The following is a 19,348-nucleotide window of genomic DNA, read 5'->3' as shown; positions in this document are numbered from 1 at the left end:
ACACCGCAAACAGAGCTGTTTTTAGGGCCCTTCCTCAATCTTCTTCTAGGTTCCAGCACCATTTCTGACTGTCCGTACCCTCTGGCCAGTCAAGTCTATGTATAGGCAGAAAAAGGGAACTTCAGTTTCTTTGCCATCAACCCTCCTTTCCCAAACCTCGGGGAAGTCATTTTAGTTTGCATAATATAGTTCCTGGCAGATTGAATCTAGTGCTTTTTTTAATCTTACAAAATATCCACTTGTTCATAAAAAATATCTTCAAAACCAGCTCAAAACCCAGCTGAACAAACCAATGAGCTAGTTTGTATTGGGTTACTGATCCTACTCTAGTCAATAATTGTACTCCACTCTAGGGTGTGATCTGGTGATAGGATATATATATATATATATATATATATATATATATATATATATATATATATATATATATATTCCACTTTAGGGTGGAACCTGATTTTTGTCAATAAAAGCAAGGTTATGAGGAAGGTAGGGGCTCATTCTTCGGTCTTCTTTCACTGAGCTGCGCCATCTTAAGAGCCATGAACTTGGGTGGTTTGAATTCTTTGCTTGAGCACTGAATATTCTGAACCCATTCTTGTACCTCTTCACTGTGTGAATTATTTCCTGTGGATCTCTACAACTGGAACTAGGAATGTATTTTCTGTTTAGGAGCTCATTGGGAATCAAACCTCACCAATCTCGTAGAGAACATGACTCTTTAATTTGCAATATTTTTACTATACTGAGATAACTTTGCTTGTTCGGAAAATAACATTTAAAGAACATATACCTCAAGCCACATTTCATACATACAGTTCAATAGATCACTTTCTTTAACATCCTGATACTCTATCATTTCAAACCACTAAATGCAAAGATCAATGGAGAAGCTAAAGAAGACATCTACTGTGGAGGATATGGAGAGAAATACTGGCAAATCTTCAAGTCCACCCAAATGCCTGAACCTTATAGATGAGGATCTAAAATCAATACTTAATGGTTTAGCAATGGAAATCAAGTAGTCATCAGCCTGTGAAATTAAAAAGTGTATAAATTCATTATTCAACCATCTCAAAGAACTCTTTAAGAAGATAAGATAATCCATGCAAATGGCACTTTAGGAACTAAAAAAAACATATTTGCGAACCATAATAAATGAATTACACGGTGAAGAATTACACAGATGACCTTGAAGATAAATTACAAGTCAGCAGTGATAAAGAAAAAAAGGAGAAACAAAAAATTGGAAGAAAATATAATGTACTCAATGAGCAAAGACAAAAGAAATAATGTACAAATTATAGGAATGCCAAAAGGGGAAGAAAAGGGAAAAAGAGAAGAAAAATTGTGAGAGAGATAATAGCAGAGAACTTTCCAACCCTTGGAAAAAAAGGCTTCTCTACAAACCCAAGAGGCAAAAAGAGTTCCAAACAAAACTAAACCTAATAGAACAAGATTAAGACATGTAATAATCCACATGGGAAAAAATATCCAGAGAAAAAGATGAACTCTTTAAAGCCGTGAGGGAGAAGAACAACCTCAAATTACAAAGGTAAGAATCAAAAAAAGATAAGAATCAAACCAGATCATCCATTTGAAACAATCCAGGCCCCCTCCAAAGAAAGAGTGGAATGATATATTCAAATTATTGAATTAAATTTTTAATCTAGAGTCCACTTTCCAGCAAAGCTCTCATTAACTAATAGGTAGGAATAAAAACAGTCTAAAAAAAAAGAACTCGCAATATTTGTATTAACCAAAAGGGTCCTACTTGAACTACTCAAAGAGAAATTACACAATATAATATCACATTTTGTCTACTTCCTGTAGATTTTCCATAAACTACTTTCTGTCAGTAGTTTCTTTAAATGTCAACCAAAAAAAAGGCAATAGTAGCAGGTTGGATCAGGAAACAAAACCCAGGCATCTGTTGACTGCAGCAAGCACACTTAAAAGATCAGGATATGAAATAAAAAAAAAAAAGAAAAAAAAAAGATCAGGATATAAATAGTCTCAGAGTATAAAATGGAAAACAATTATACAAGCCACTGGAAAACAGAAAAGAATTCTGGGATAACCATACTCATAACAGACCAAACTGCATTCAATCTTAAAAAAGTTGGACACTACTTATTGATCAGTACATTAATAGACCAAGAAGTACTAACTCTGATCAACATCTGTGCACCAAGTATAGAGCCAGAAAAATATGTAAGGTTTTTTTCTAACAAACTTAGAGAAACATATGGATGGAAAATAGATATAATGGGAGATTGCAATACAACATTATCATCAATAGACATATCCACTAGATGGAAGACTAGTATACTGAATGAGAAGAAAGTGGAAAACCAAAACAGGTCAATCACAAGTCAGGAAATTGAAACAGTAAATTGAAACGAACTCCCCAAGAATAAAAGTTCAGGACAAGTCCAGGTGAATTTTATCAAGCACTCAGAGAAAAGTTACTGCTATTGATTCTTAAATTCTTCCAAAGCATTGAAAAGACAGGAATCCTCTCTAATACTTTATATGAAGCTAATGTCATGCTCATTCCTAGAGCTGACAAAGATACCACCAAGAAACCAAACTATAGCCCAATCTCACTAATGAACATAGACACAAAAATCCTTAACAAAATCTTAGCAAACCCAATCCAACAGCACATCAAAAAGATTATACATCATGACCAAGTGGGTTCTATCTTTAGGATGCAAGGATGATTCAATACGTGAAGATCAATCACCATTATACACCATATCAATAAAAGGAAAGATAAAAAACACATGACTATAAGAATAGATGCAGAGAAGCATTTGACAAAATCCAATACCTATTCATGATAAAAACTCTCAACAAAACAGGAGTGAATGGACTCTTTCTCAAAATATTAATAGCTATCTATAAAAATCCTGCAGCCAACATTATTCTTTATTTTTTGAGACCTACAATAAATTTATACAGAATTTATACATAAATGTATGATTTAACATATATGTACATATGGGGAAGACTAAACATTAGTTATTTTTATTTTTATTTTTTTTTTTATTTTTATTTTGGCTGAAGTGAATCACAAATCTTTCACCATAATAGTTAAGGTACATAGTAAAAATAAATCAGGGGCATTCTCACAACCAGTAATGTCCTCCCTCCACCCCTGTTCCCAGCATACATCCCATATTTCCCTCCTTTACCCCTCAGAATATTAGTATAGCTGGTCCCACTTGTTCTTAATGGCAAAAACTGAATTTCCAATAAATTGTGGCAAGAGGCAAAGATGTCCACTGTTTCCACTCTTATTCAACATAGTATTAGAAGTCCTAAAAATAGCAATAATATAAGAGAAGAAAATCAAAGGAATCCAAATCAGAAAAGAGGAAGTCAGTGTATCTCCTCTTGCAGGAGATGGTAAACATGGATGGTAAACATTGAAGGCCATAAAGAATAAACAGAAAAGCTCCTAGAAACAATACACCAATACAGTAAAGTGGTTGGTTACAAAGTCAATACATAAAAGACAGATGCATTTCTCTATACAAAAAATGACTCAGAGTAAAAGGAAATCCCAATGCAGCAGTTATAGTAATGGGCAATTTATCCAGAGTTAACAATGAAATATATTTTTGTGGAAGTAATTAAGGTAGACTTAGTGTATATATACATATATATATGTATATATACATACACACACATATATATATATACATATATATATATACATATATATATATATACAGAAAGAGATTTTTTTTATTTTTTGGGTTTTGGGTCACACCCAGCATCACTCAGAGATTACTCCTGGCTCTACACTCAGAAATCACTCCTAGCAGGCTCGGGGGACCATATGGGATGCCGGGATTTGAACCACCATCCTTCTGAATGCAAGGCGCCCTACCTCCATGCTAAGAGATTTTCATTCTTAAATGAATTAATTACCATTTTCCGCAAATGCACATGGAACATTATTTAGACAATAATACGTTGATCTGTAAACCTCCAATAGTATGGGGCTATTAAAATAATATCAAGCACTTTTCAAATACAATGAATGATGATAGAAACAAATTAAAATCGGAACGTGGGAGAAAAGAACATATGGATACAAAAACATCTTTCTGATCAACTGTTGGCTTAATAAAGATATTAAAAGAAAAGTAAAAATATTAGAAAATTAAAAAATCAGAAAATGAGCAATTAGACTCTACTAGATACAACAAAACTATAGCAAAAGCAAATTCATAACAATATAAGCATATATAAGTGAGAAAATTCTCAGATAGAAAAATCTAAATTTACAGCTGAGGAACTAGAAAAGGAAAAACAATAGGATCAAGTCAGTTAGAAAAAAATAACTGAAATTAAAATGGAATTGAACAACTAGAAACTACAGTGAAAAAACTAATTATCAATGACATCTAAAGCTGGTTACTTGAAAAATATTTTAAAATGTATCAAATACTTTTAAGGATCACCGAAAAACCATTCTGATTAAAGATAGTCAGGAATTAGATAACACAGAGGTTAAAGTGTTGTATCAAGATTACTCGGTTTGCCCTCATAGGTACTACTTTTCTGAACACTAAGGGACTATCCTCTGAGCACAAAACTAAGGGTAAACCCTGAACACAGTTGAATTGGCAATAAAATAGAACTAAACATATAAACAACCACCACCAAAACTAAGAAACAGAAATTAATTTGAAGAAGCGCAGTGATAGTGAATACAAATAATTATGAAACTGCTATGAACATCTGCGATCAGACTAGTTGTACAATCTATAAGAAATTATTTGAGTAATTAAACTTTTAAATATTTAGAGAGAAAAATAGAACAGACAAATCACAAGTACAGAAATTGAAGCCGTAATTATAATTGTTCTTAAGAAAAATGCCAATACTTACCTGGCAGGGGCGATTCCATGATTATGAAGGTGGTTTCCCCAGGGTGAGGCTCGCCCATTGCACTTCGGGCGTGCTGACTCACCCTGCGATTTTCCCAAATGTGGGAAACTCGACTGTGTAATTTATGGTAGTGGGGGACTGCGTGTACGCTCTCCCCTGTGAAAGAAAAAAAAAAGAAAAAGAAAAATTCCAGCACCAGTTATGCATTTGTCTATGAATTTACGAAAACTTCAATTAGAAAACTTCTCTCTAACTCTCTCCCAAAATTGAATAGTGTGGAAAATACTTATATTAAAATTAAAAAAATTTCACCAAAAAAAAGAAGGAAAAACCCTAGATAAAAATATACTAACAAATCTTCATAAATCGAATCCAATTTTATCTGAAGATAATCATTCATCTTTAGCAAGTAAGATTTACTTAGGGATGTAATTCAGTATGTCAGTTAATGTAATACAACTAATCAATAAAAAAGAAAGACAATAGGGCCGAAGAGATAGCATGGAGGTAGAGCTTTTACCTTGCATGCAGAAGGATGGTGGTTCTAATTCCGGCATTCCATATGGTCCCCTGAGCCTGCCAGGAGCAATTTCTGAGTGTAGAGTCAGGAGTATCCCCTGAGTGCTGCCGGGTGTGACTCAAAAAATAATCATATGGTCATATTAAACAAATAAAAATAATTTCTAACTCCTTTCAATATCAATATATAATTAAACTATCAACAAAATGGTGATGGAAGGAACTTAACATAGTAAAAGTTATATATAACAAGCCCACAGTTAATACCTCAACCAAAGACCTGATCATTTTTTCTCTTAAAATCTAAATCTAGAATTAAACAGAATGTTTACTGTCACTATTACTTGCCTATGCATGTATGTGTGTATTTTGGGGAGGGGAGGCAAGAAGGGGTGGTCAGGATTCTCTACTGAAGTTGAGGTTCACAAGGGCCATATTCACAGGAATATGGAAGCTATGGGACTATGCCCAGCACGGCCAATGAAGTGCCAGGAATGGAATATTTTGCTAGGTATAAAGTTATGCTAATATATTAGGTAGGCATTCCATTCCTTTTAGTTATTTCCCCAGCTCTAAGACATGTTAATTTAGTTTAAGAAATCTAAGTTGAATAGATTAGGCAAACAAACAAAAACAAAAACAGAATCTATATTAGAATAATTAAAATGATTACTTTTTGACATGATAAGATTCATAAAAAATCCTAAAAACTCTGCTTTCTACTTATTAGAGACAATTAGCATAAAAAGTTTAAAAATAGAAATCCATATGCATAAACTGTGGCATATGTATATGCAACAATAATTTATAAGAATGGGGAAATGAAGAAAAAAAGTGTCATTTACAATTGATTCAAAACTAAGGGTAGGCTTAGCAAAGAAGTTAAAGTAATGATTTTGAACACTATAAGACATTAACATTACTAAAAAAATGAAAGCCAAAAAAATGAAGATATCCGTCATCTTCATGGATTGAAAGAATAAACACAACAGTGGTGGACCTGGTGTTGCAACCTTCTTTAGGGGTCTAAGGACTTGAACTATGTCCTTGCCTGCACTTCTCATGCTAAATTCAATGACCAGCACTGCTGCTATTATATCTGAGTGCAAGATCTTTGGAGTATCACAAGTTATTACTACTTAAGTGTTACTCTTGGAGTAACTGTCACAAGGTCACAATGTCTGAGTATAACAACCCAGTGTGTAAGAGGTTGTCATTCAAATAAGAGTCAAAAAGCAGGAAAATAACCACATTCACCAAAAACCACACTTTTCAAATCCAAATTCTATTTTTCAGGACAAGTGATTAGCAACCAAAATATGTTAATTGCATTAATTTACCAAAAAAAAAAATACAAAACTATATTTTTAAAGTGGCAAAAACCCGAAACAGTTATGTCTCAAAAATAAAATAAAAAAGAACACTAATGGTCTATTGCCTATTGACTGGATGATTTTTTGGAAATTTGCAAGTCAGTTAGGTGGAATTGAGTTATAAATTTTAAAGTCTATTTATATAAGCATAAATTGATTAAAAGGTGAAAACTATAGCTCAGTTTAATTCAAATGCATCAATTAACATTCCCAATAACGTATCTTAGAACAAATAGAAAATAAAGGAATATTATCTTATACTTAGGAGTTAGCTGTCAGAACATAGATTTGGGATTTAGAGTAAAAATCTTTGGATTCAGAACTTGTCTTGAAACCAAACTCCGCCATTTTATAACCATATGGATGTAAGCACATCATTCAAAGTCCTCTAAATCTGTTTCCACGATTTTAAACTGGGATAATTATGTTGACATTATAGATAAATAACAGACCATAACACTTTAAATAACAGTGTAAGTAGAGGGCTCATGATTGTAGAGATTATCCATTGAATTTCTTTACCAATTCTGAGATTTCTCATGAGCAATGAAACACTATTCTTGAACATCAAAGTTCATTTCCAGAAGGAATGCCATAATTAAGATATTGCAAAAAAAAAAAAGATATTGCATGATTGGGCTTGGGTCAGAGGAAAGAAGAGAAATGAACATTTTAGGTATTGAAATGAAAAGGTTATTGACAAACAATATAAATAGACTTCAAATGGTTTCCAATTTGCTGTTTTAAGAATATCTAGACTATAGAAATGGAAATAGAATTTTCAAAGTAATCTTCTTGAAAGAAATAATCATTCAATTTATTTTGTGTTCCATCAACTTTTTTTTTTTTATAAAGTGGGACACTAGTAGTGGGTTATAGTGGACAAAGTTCCAACCAGCATGGAACATTTTTTATTAATGGTTGTTAATAGAAGCAATGAATAATTATATCACACCTTAGTAGAGAGCACAAAGGGATGGAGTGCAACCCTCATATTAAAAAAAAAAAAAACTGCAGCTTGACCCCAGCATCCTGTGAACTCCTGGTGAACCTTAGCACCATATTATTAGATCTTATTCATGAAATCTTTAACCCATATTGTCAGTCTTAATATTACCATGAGTGGCTTCTGTTCCCATGACGAATAGGAAGATTCCCCACTAAAAACAATATAATAAACATTCTCTATCTCTCTCTTTTACACACACACACACGACAATACAAAGTTCTGTGATAATAGAAAAGGTGATGTCCAAGTTAGAAACAGGTCATCTATAATATATTTTAGTGCTAAGACTACTGGCATTGAACAAGGAGGCTAAATGTAAGCAGAGACCTTTCTGAGAAGAGTCAGACATCTAGAATTTAATAATAGAGTGATAGTATATGTAACAATAAAGTACTAAATTTATGAAATGACATAAAAGATAAATTTAATTCTTCCTAATGCAGTAATCGCCATATATGATTATTCTTCTATAATTCTTCTATAATTATTATAATTATTCATCTTATTATTTCTCCATATGTTGATATGGAGATACAGAATTATCCTCTTTACCTATCACACACTTTAGAATTTAGAATACTTTGATTCTAAATAGTTCAATGGGAAAAAATTCACTTTTTACACTAAGATCAGGAAGCAACCTAAATACTCAACAACATATGAGTGAATAAGACATATGTGGCAAGAATGGAGTGATGTTCAGCTATGGAAAAATATAGAGAAATATTTTAAATTTTTATTGAGACCAATGTGACTTACAGGTCTTTTACAGTTGTATTTCAGGTACATTGTGACAGTGAATTAGGGCCATTCCCACCATAAGTTTTGACCTCCCTCCAGCATAGTTACCAGCATGCATCCCATATTCCCATGTTTAAGTCCCTGGACTGCTAGTATAACAGGTTCCTTTTGTTTATAGCTTGTTGTAATTTGGGTCTCTTGACTCTATTGTCATTGCCTTTGAATTGGGTATTTAGGTCTGGCCATTTTTTTAGGATAAAATAAAAACTTTTTAAATAAAATATTTTAATAAACTATCTTGGATGGTATTGGAGAATATCATACCAGGTGAAATTAGTTCGAAAGCAAAATACAAATATAGGTTTATCTTGATCATATGCCTACAACAGTTAAACAAAAAAGGGGAATATATAATTCTCAATAGAAAAAAATTTTGAAACATGGTCAATAAAACTAGTAATTAAAATAAGAATGTTAAGAGCAGGCCTAGAGTCTGGGAGACGGGGACAATAGAAAAGTGATCTTGACAGAGAGGTAAGTGATTAGTGTAACATCACGTTAAGTATAAAGCAGTGATTTCAAACCATCATAAACTTGATGCCTCACTAAAATTATTTTTTTAAATAAATAACTCTTTAAAAATTTTTGCATTTTCTACTCTCTGGTCAAGTTGTGACATTTAATGCTTCTGTTCACATTCTTGGCACTAAATGCTGATTTCACTAATGAATACTGAGTTATTATTTATCATCTTTCAAAAGAAATTGTTACATGAGTTTTGAAGATTGATACTCAGTGTCAGGAGATCACAAAACAAATATAAGAGGATTCTGTTCAAAACAACAGAGGTATCAAGGATCTTGGAAGGCTAGAAAGCAGAAAGAAAGACAGTGTGGAATGAGGTCCTCACTAAAAAAGAATATGGCCGCAGATAAAACTCAGAGGGAAGCTAGGAATGCCCCAGACTAGAACTCTCATACTGGGATAGGCTCCAACTTGAGCTCTTGCAGGCTGAAGTGAAATATTTATGCCCAAAGCATCTGATTCCCATGGCAGAAGAATATTAGGATCAGAGAACATTTTTAGAAGCATCATATTTCATAGAGCAAATTGTCACTTATAATCAGCTGTAATGGGAATTCAATAAGGGGATAGAATAAGCACCAATATGCATCCTACTCAAGAATAGTTAGTTCTGTCATAGATATATTAAAAGATGACATAAGTCTCCAGAGGTGGTGATTTTTTTTTTTTTTCTGGCAGATGATTCTCGAAAACAAGGAGAGAGGCCTTCAAAAGAAATGGTCCTGGTGTTGCTTTCTTCTCACACTTCAGGTGTTTAAGTTACCCAAGAGTGCAGAGTTTGTTGCAGTTACACTAAGAAAACTCAGCCAATAATTATTGTCTTTCAAAGTATAATGTAATGTGATTTTTGTTATGTTTGTTTAAGTTTTGCCTTCCTACATTTGTTTATACTTTACATGGAGGCTATTATTTTATCCTTCTTTGCTTGTCTCAAGTATAATCCAATTCTTTCCTGATATCTATACTTAACAAATGAGGACAGCAAGCCATACAGAATTGCAGTGACATAAATGAACTTAGAAAAGTAGCGAATTAATATCAGAGTCAGTACAGACTCCTGGTTTCATAATTTAGATGTTCACTGTCTCTCTTTAAACTTCATGGCCACCTTGGCAAAGAGGAAGAAGAAATGGTAGAGAAGAGATGGTTCAGGAAAATGCTGCATGTTATTACCAACCCACAAACATAGTATATCTCCCTTACAAATAGGTATAAGAATGGACTGATAAAACCCCAATAGCTTACAAAATGGATCAATTTTGCTTCTGAAAAAGAAAATATATTGAACAGTTGTTATCAAGGTGAATAATGGGGAGATAGAATAGACAAAAAAATATGAAACCTTTGGAGGAAAGCTAGATAACAGAATAGCATATACAACAAGAGAAAAGTACTGTGAATCTGAAACATGTGAATCTCATGATTGTTTCTGTGCCTACTATCTGTTATAAAATATGCATTCCTTTTGACTGCTTAGATTTTATTTCAACACATTGGCCCCTTTCTACACCATCCTGGCTATGCCTGACCTAACCACCATCTTATATTTAATAAAATACAAACATTTGTTATGAAAAAAATATGATTACTGTTTAAATTTTATTTCAACACATTGGCCCCTATCTACACCATTCTTGCTATGCCTGACCGAACCAACTATCTTATATGTAACAGAAAAGCATTCACACAAGAGGAGCTTTATTTTCATGGAAGAATGTTTCTGTGTTCTCATCTCTCACAGTGGCTTCTTTTTAACCAGAATCATCTCCCCCCACCCAATAAATAAAATAATGAAACAAAAAGACAAGAGTGAGGAAGAAAACACTTTCTCTGATTTAAATCTATTTTCATCTCATGAAAAATATCTTAATTTTCACTTATATTCCATGCCTGTAGCTGAGGGCCATTAAAACTAAGAAAACTAAATCATTTGTGACAGATCTTGGAAAACAGTTTCTGCAATCCACTGCACTCTCAAATGCTCATTAGAAATCGTAGTTTTCTTTTCAGAAGAATGCTCACTGAATGCTTAAAAACATGTCCCCTCCAACGTTTGACATGGCACACTGGCAATGGGGTGTTTGAAGCAATGGCTTGACATAAATAAAATGTCGTGTAATTCAATCAGAGGTGACTGGGGTATGACGCATCAAACAGAGATTATTAGAACACAGTGAGGAGAAAAATAATCTATACATTTGTTTTGGTGGTTGACAGTTTTTAACATCACAATAACAAGGAATTTTTAAATATTTTGCTGTATATTCCATCAGAGTTTAAATATGAATCTCTGACTTTTATATTAGGCATCAAATGAATCTTGGTTAAATAGCAAGTAAGTACCTGGAGGTATTTTTAAGTTCTCCTGTAAAAGGGGAACAATAGGACAAAGATATTTTCAGTGTTTATAGCTTCCTCTGTTACACAATTTTCATAGACTTAGAAAAGTGATCGTAATGGCTTTTTAAGTATTTTAATTATTTAACAGACACTAATTTTTTATATTTATTATAATGCTGACTGTAATTATTGGGCATGTACTAGGTATAATCCTTTCAACATTTATGGTTTTATTTCCATGTTGGGTGTGAACATAACTAAAAGATTATGGGCATAATGAAAATTATCTCCATGTTACAGAATTGATACTAAAATCAGGGTAATTATCATATTAATATTAACTAATATGTTCCTATTAGAAAAATATGATTACTTTTATTAAAGAAATTGCATTATAAACACAGCAGCACAAAATGCAGTTAAAAGTTCATTAAAAGGTCTCTATCAGGATGGACTCAATCACAGAAGCAAAATCAATATAAGGAATTTATTCACAGAGATATGGCCTTTTGCAATTATTGTTTAAACAGCTTCTAAAAGCCATTGTCTTCGTCTATGAGACTGAATTTGAAATCAACTGGAAAGTTGAAGAAAACAGAGTCAAGCTGGATTCTCTTAATATGAGTAGTAAGGAGCATACATCCACTGTAAGACATGAGTATAGACTTTTGGTAGAGGCCTTTGGATTGGTCCTTATATTGCCTTCTAATCATATGTATCTTTATATGTATTTCAATGTTTCCTTTGGTTTTTGTGTTAAAAAGATGATTCCCCATTGCCTCCTCATTTATTTTATTTTCCTCTCCCCTTGCCTGTGAACTTTTTTTTTCCCCCAATAAAAGTTGATTCAGAGATCTGGAGGAGAAGCTGCCACCTTGACTTGTGGTTCCACAAGTGGCAGAGCAACTGGCTTGTGGGTGGACATCTTGGGGTGTGAGTTTCTGGCCTGCTATTCCTTCTCAAATTTGTGTGGATTATTTTTTGCTTTGGAGTTTCTGCCATACCTGAATCTCTTGTCCTACACAAAGAGGGGGAATGGGGATCTCTCTCCCTGTCTGGGGATTGTGGAACTCACAGCCCACCATTCAACAATAGTTCATGACTTTGTACTGAAAACTTCTAGACTTTATCACTGCTTCCACTCTTGATTAATTAGGTATTTTTTCTGGAAAGAGTGTACTCATCATTACAGTGTCAAATTTCACCTAATCCAGGGGTGAGAGAATTTGCAGAAGTATCCAGGAGAAGGTGATGAGCTATAGACAGTAGTTGCTGGAGGTGGGAGTCAGCAGATGTGTGAACTGCAAATATACCAACCTTCCCTAATACACATGAAATGACTGACAGTTCTGTTGTGTCCTAAACATTTCCCAGGGAGTGTCTCTGATTCACTACTCTAACTGGAAAAAAAGAGCAAAGAAGGAAATTATGATAAACAGTTTGGTCCATCACAATGGGTTCATCACAAATCTGCCATAGTCCATCTGTGTCAAATTAGCAGTGTATAGAGTCCTGTTGACTTACATTGATGTCCATAATAGAGAAAGCTAGTCTCTTTGTTAAATACTTCACCCAAAGAACATTCCAAAAGTTTGATTTATTTAGGGGTCACACAGTCAGTGGTTCTAGGAGACCTAGAACAATTCCTTGTGATTTTTTTCTGCCCCTCTTAGTGTCAGTTCAGAGTGTCCAGAGTTCAACTAAGCAATTTTATGATCACCAGAACCACACAAGGAGGCACTGAGAGTCTACAAGGCCACACAGGGTAGTACTGGGGATAGCAGTGATGGAGATGTAGTGGGGGATGTAGTGATGTAGATGTACTTGGGGATGTAGTGATGGAGTGGTATGTTCTTAGCACTGATCTTTTCTCCCAGCCCCCAAAGATATTTGGAGTTTTCTTGGTTTCATTATTTTTTCTGGCTAGTTCATACTATCTCTTGATATCCTACAATTTAATACAAGTTATATATTTTAAAACCATTAATGCTATTTAACGTAACATGCTTAGTGCTCATAACGTTATCTATACAAACATATACAACTGTTATAGTAAGCTTAGTAACTGGTTATCAACATAGCCACTTCTATTTTTTTTTTGTGGTTTTTGGGTCACACCTGGCAGTGCTCAGGGGTTATTCCTGGCTCCAGGCTCAGAAATTGCTCCTGGCAGTCACGGGGGACCATATGGGACGCCAGGATTCGAACTGATGAACTCCTGCATGAAAGGCAAACGCCTTGCCTCCATGATATCTCTCCGGCCCCGCCACTTCTATTTTATACATGTCTTCCATTCTCATTCTACATTTCTTTGTCTTAAAGAACTTCTGTATTGTGGTTTTGTGGGTGGTTATGTGATTCAGAAATTGATGTCAAAAGTGGGTGGGCTGGCCAACAGTTCTTTCTGAATCAAGTTGTTAAGAGTTTTTGTTTGGCTTCAGTTATAGACATGGTAATAATAAGTGGTAACAAAGAGTTCTGCTTCTAAACAAATTCTTTCTCTCAACCTACCCCAAATAATTGCAACTAAATTTCTCCCTGATAGTTAGAATGAATCACTTAGCCATTACAATCACCACATTGATTCACTTGTTGATTTACTGCCATGAGGTTGACTGTTGATTTTACTTGTTGACTCTGCAAGAAAAAGCCAAGTGTACAGGTTTTCTTAACTTTTAAGTAAATGGGGGCAATCTTTAGATTAATAACGGTTTTATATAAATAATATCTGCCTTTAGGATATGCTTTCTTTTCTTGCATAGGAGCACACTAGAACTTGACCATATTTATTGATTTAGAATCAAGGTGACTTTGTTGAGGTAATTTATGAATATTTCTGATTATTCTCCTTTGATATCATTATAGTTAGTTTGACAAAATAAATAAAATATTTTAGATAGGAATGAATGGACTATGCTTCCTAACAAAGAGTATTTTATAGAAATTAGGAATTCTACATATTACCTACCTTTATGGATATATACTCACATATACCAGATTGTAATATTCAAGATCTTATTTCTTTGAAATTAACATCCAAACTTTAATAATTGTGGCTCCATAGCGATTGAGAAATTCTTTGCATTATATTTTGCCCATTCTTCCTTACAAGAGTAGACTTTGGATTTGGGTTTAGTTCTCAGAAATCTTAGCTCAAGTCAAAAATCAAAGTGTTTTATTTAAGAAAATCATCTACATTTTCTAATCTGATATGTAGAAATTTTTTATAAGTCAAAGCTTTCACCATTTTCTTTTCAGTAGATTTAGAACATGCAATAAATTTTATTAGATACCCCATTTGACTAAAATATTTAGTCCAGCATACATTTAGTAACTTATAGACTTATCTTATATGGGTATTTGATTAGAGATGTCTGCAGGTGATTATTTGCATAAAATTTTTATCACTACATGGCATGGACTACTAAAATCTGCTGCTGATGAGGAGTGATTAAGAATTTTAAACCTAGTCATATAAGATCAATTTCAATAATGAATATGATTCAGAAAAACAATCCCATAGGTTATCTTATGAAGCTCTCTCTCAGTGGCATATTACATATGTTAGAGTTAAATCGGGGAAACATGATAATGAAAATGCATTTAAAGGTTCAAATTTGCCCAACTGTGACATCAGATAGGTTCTATAGACAATTGTTTCCAAAAGATAAAATAGATATAAGGGAAGGAGAGTAGGGATGAAATGAAATCAAGGATATTTGATTTCTGAGAAAGGTCTGGAATTATAGAAAAATATCCAAAATCTCCAAGTGGGATGTTAGTAGATTTTCTATAACAGAACTGAGTGTCCTTCATAACAGAAATAAACATATACAATAGAAGTAAGTGGAGCAAAAGGAGGTTCCAATTTGATACAGAATTTCAGGTCTATCTCATCACAAAAACATAAACTGATAAGTAAAAAAAAAGATTAGTGAGAAATTGAAAAAAATCCTGCTTTTAAATTCTGAAAACAATAAACCAATACAGCAAAGCAGCCAGTTACAGAGTCAATACACAAAAGACAGTTGCATTCCTTTATACAAATAATGACTCAGAGTAAAAAGAAATCAGAGTCAATCCCATTAAAAATAGAGCCTAAAACCATCAAATACCTAGAAATCAACTTATCAAAAGAGAGATATCACTTATCAAAAGTGAGAGGTTGATACCATAAAAACTTCAAAACATTTTAAAAAGAAATTGCAGAAGACCTACAGAAATGGAAAAACATTCCTTACTCAAAAATTGGAATAATTATCAAAATGACCTTCTTACCTAAACTACTATATAGATCCAATGAAATCACTATCCAAATTTGGACAACATTCTTTAAGGACTTAAAACAACTGATTATAAAGTTTGTGTGGACCCATAAAAACCTAGAATAGCCAAAACCACATCGAAAAACAAGAAACTAAGAGGCATCTCTTATCCAACTTGAAGCTCCACTACAAAGCCATAGTGATCAAAACAGCATGATATTGAAGCAAAGACAAACTTTCAGATCAATGGGTTATAATAAAATATCCAGTGACAAACCCCCAAGTATATAGCCAATTAATCATTGATTTAAAAAAAGAGACAAGAAAGCAAAATAAAATAAATACAATCTCTTCAAAAATGGTATTTGGACAATTCGGATAACCATGTGCAAGAAAATTAAAGATCAATCCATATTTCTCAAAGTACACAAATGTTAATTCAAAGTGGATCAAAGACTTTGAGAACATGAATCCATAAAGTTCAATGAGAAGAGCATAGGCAGAACACTCCAAGACTTAGATACATCAAGGAAGTCTGATGGTAGGATGCCAATGACAAGGATCATAGAATATTTTCTGAATAAATGGGATTGCAACAAACTAAAAAGTTTCTTTATGGCAAAAGAAACATGGGATAAAATTAGAAGAAAGCTCAGTGGGAGTATATTTTTGCACTCAATATATCAGATAAATCTTTGATATCTAAGATATACAAAATACTTACAAAGGTTAACCCCACAAAACCTAACACCCCATCAAAAATGTGGAGCAAAAATGTACAGACTCTTCTCTGAGAAGGTCCAACAGATGATCAACTGGCACATAAAAAAATGCTTACTTATCACTTATCTTTAGGGAAGTCCAAATCAAAACAACATAATATTATTTTATACTACATGTCAAATATTGTTGGAACAATCTGTGTTCATAGGGATATGCTGAATAAAAGGTGTTACACCCACTCAGGAAGGGCACACATCAGAAAAGTGTTGCACTCCTGAAAAAGAATTATTTGCCAAAAAGGCCCGCTTAGAGCAGTCAAAATCAGTTGACCCTTTGCGTGGAGTGTTTGGCCATAATTCTAAAGTGGCTGTAACTATCTCTCTCTTTATTTTTGACCATTATTAGAAATCAGGCCTCTATAATTCTTTCTAACAAAGAAGCACAGTACAAATCCGGCCAAAAGTCTCCCACTGACCAGCTCTCTGTGATCTCTGCTACCTTGGCGCCAAGATCATGTTTTAGCTCATAGTAAAGCAATTTTCAGTTTTTCCCCAAAACTCTAAAGCATTTCTCTCTCTTCCCACTTCCTTGAAAATTACCTGGTTTCTCCTGCTTACCCAAAACAAAGCAAACCCAAAACAAAACTGCCTTTCACCTTCAGTATCGGTTCTTTAATATGCAAATTTTAGCCACCTCTTTCATTCTGTTTCCCTAACCATCTCCCACTTTCTTTGATGTCAAAAATTACACCCCGCATTCCAAAGCTCAACCCTTAAAAGCTACCCAGCTCAAAAAATAAATTTGTCTTCGTCTTTCTAGATGCAAGTCCCCATGCATTCTGTGTGGTCTCATTCATTTCATATTTCATAATTCATATTTCATATTCGCCTCTTCGTGCTCCCGCTTGACTCTCAGTGGGAAAATGAACTCACTAAGGTTATGCTTAGGAACTTTTTATCTCATCAGGATAAAACAGTCCACAGCAAAAAGCAAGTCTCATTCACTTCTGGTGGGAATGCTGCCTGGTCCAACTTCTATGCAAAACAGTGTGGGGTGTTCACAGTCAAGTAAGAATCAACCTGTCATATAACCCAGCAATCCCCTCTTTGGGTATCTTTCCACAAGACAGAAAAACACTGGTCCAGAACGATGCATGCAAACCACTATTCATTGTATCACTCAATACAATAGCTAAGACTTGGAATCAACTGAGATATCCATCAACAGAGTGTAGCATGAAGATTACATGTGTTATATGTAATATGCTATATTACATATGTACAGTGGAATATTACATAGTTGTAAGGAGTAATCCAGTGTCAAACATTCAGTGGCAAGTATTACATATGTACAGTGGAATACTACATAGCTGTAAGGAATAATTCAATCATGTAATTTGATGCAATATAAATAAACCTGGATAAAAATTATATTAAATGAAGCCAGAAGAAGGATAAAGAATATTAGTTTTATGTGATATTTAGATTAACTGCATTAAGAAATGCAATGGGTTAATGGGGGATGTTGAGAACACTCAGCTCCAGAGTATAGCAAGGGAAAATAAATAAATTGAATAGAGGAGAAACACAAATATAAAAGAATGAGGGAAAGGATCCAAGAGGTCTGAGGTGCATTAGCGTATTAAGAAAGGGCAAAACTTCCCCCGGTGTCCCATATGGTCCCCCAAGCCAGGAGCAACTTCTGAGCACATAGCCAGGAGTAACCCCTGAGCATTACCGGGTGTGTCCCAAAAACCAAAAAAAAAAAAGAAAGGGCAAAACTAATTATCCAAACCAGCATCAACAACAGTGAAGTCATATACACATTTTTGGGGTACTCAGGGCACAAGGGGTTACTCCTGGCTTTGCACTCAGAAATTGCTCCTGGCAGGCTCAGGGGAACATCAGGCCTGTGTGGGCTGCATGCAAGGCAAAAGCCCTACCGCTGTGCTATCACTTCGGCCTCAAGACCCAAGTTGTAAAGTCCAAAATAAAAAAATGGGCCTGTTATCTTGCTAGGCTGAGAGGCAGAGGTGGTAACATGGGATATACTCTGGGAACATTGGTGGACAGAGGTTGACACTGGTGGTAGTACTTGGTTATGAAACAGAGTATAGATGAAGCCCAAATATTTGTAACTTTATAAATCAGAATGATTTAAATAAAAATTAAACAATATTTGCTTTTTACAGAACCAGTGTATAAATTCCAGATGGCTGCTATTTTACTTATATTCAAATCTACTTGGACTTTATTTTTTGTGGAATATACTAACCTAAGATGAAAAGTAAAGAAATATCTGTAAGAAGTACTTCAATTATGATATGAAAGACATTAAAAATCACTACCATGAGCCCTATTACTTAGATAGCCTCCATTTCTATAAATATGGAAAATGTCTAATTATTCTCAACATATGCCACAATATTTTGCATTAGTACTTTGGGGCAAGAACAATCATTTATTAACATTTTGGATTATTAAGGTATAGGAGATAAATGGTACAATATATTCATTAAACCTAAGCAACTTCTGAATAGATTTGATGAATAATGTTCAATTTATCCAAACGTGTTAAATGCTTTACTAAAGTATGATCTCTAACTCATCAAATCTTACTTTCCATATGGCTAAATTTTGTCCTCTAATTATTTTACTTTTCATCTTGCTGAATTATTTCTTCGGACTCCGTTCAAGGATCACTCTGGCAAGGCTCAGATAAATAAATAGATGTTTATATAGGCATTGAACTTGAATGCATGTAAGTTAAGTTTTCTACCAACTGTACTATCACTTGCCCTATTTAACTTTTAACATTTTTTAACATTTTTAGTGACACCAATTAAGTTTTTGGACATATAATTTGATTTTCTTACTCACAAGAGTTTT

General features: G+C 33.8%; 1 non-coding gene across 1 annotated transcript; it reads left to right on the top strand.

Annotated features, from left to right (window-relative positions):
- Positions 1–4,897: 4,897 nt before the first annotated feature.
- On the top strand, positions 4,898–5,064 carry LOC126009947 (U1 spliceosomal RNA). The gene has a single exon (XR_007496102.1). It is a non-coding gene; the product is annotated as a U1 spliceosomal RNA (small nuclear RNA).
- The last annotated feature ends 14,284 nt before the right edge of the window (positions 5,065–19,348 follow it).

The sequence above is a fragment of the Suncus etruscus genome, chromosome 5, assembly GCF_024139225.1.
Source record: "Suncus etruscus isolate mSunEtr1 chromosome 5, mSunEtr1.pri.cur, whole genome shotgun sequence".
Lineage (NCBI taxonomy): Eukaryota > Metazoa > Chordata > Mammalia > Eulipotyphla > Soricidae > Suncus > Suncus etruscus.
This window is presented reverse-complemented; position numbering and strand designations above follow the sequence as displayed.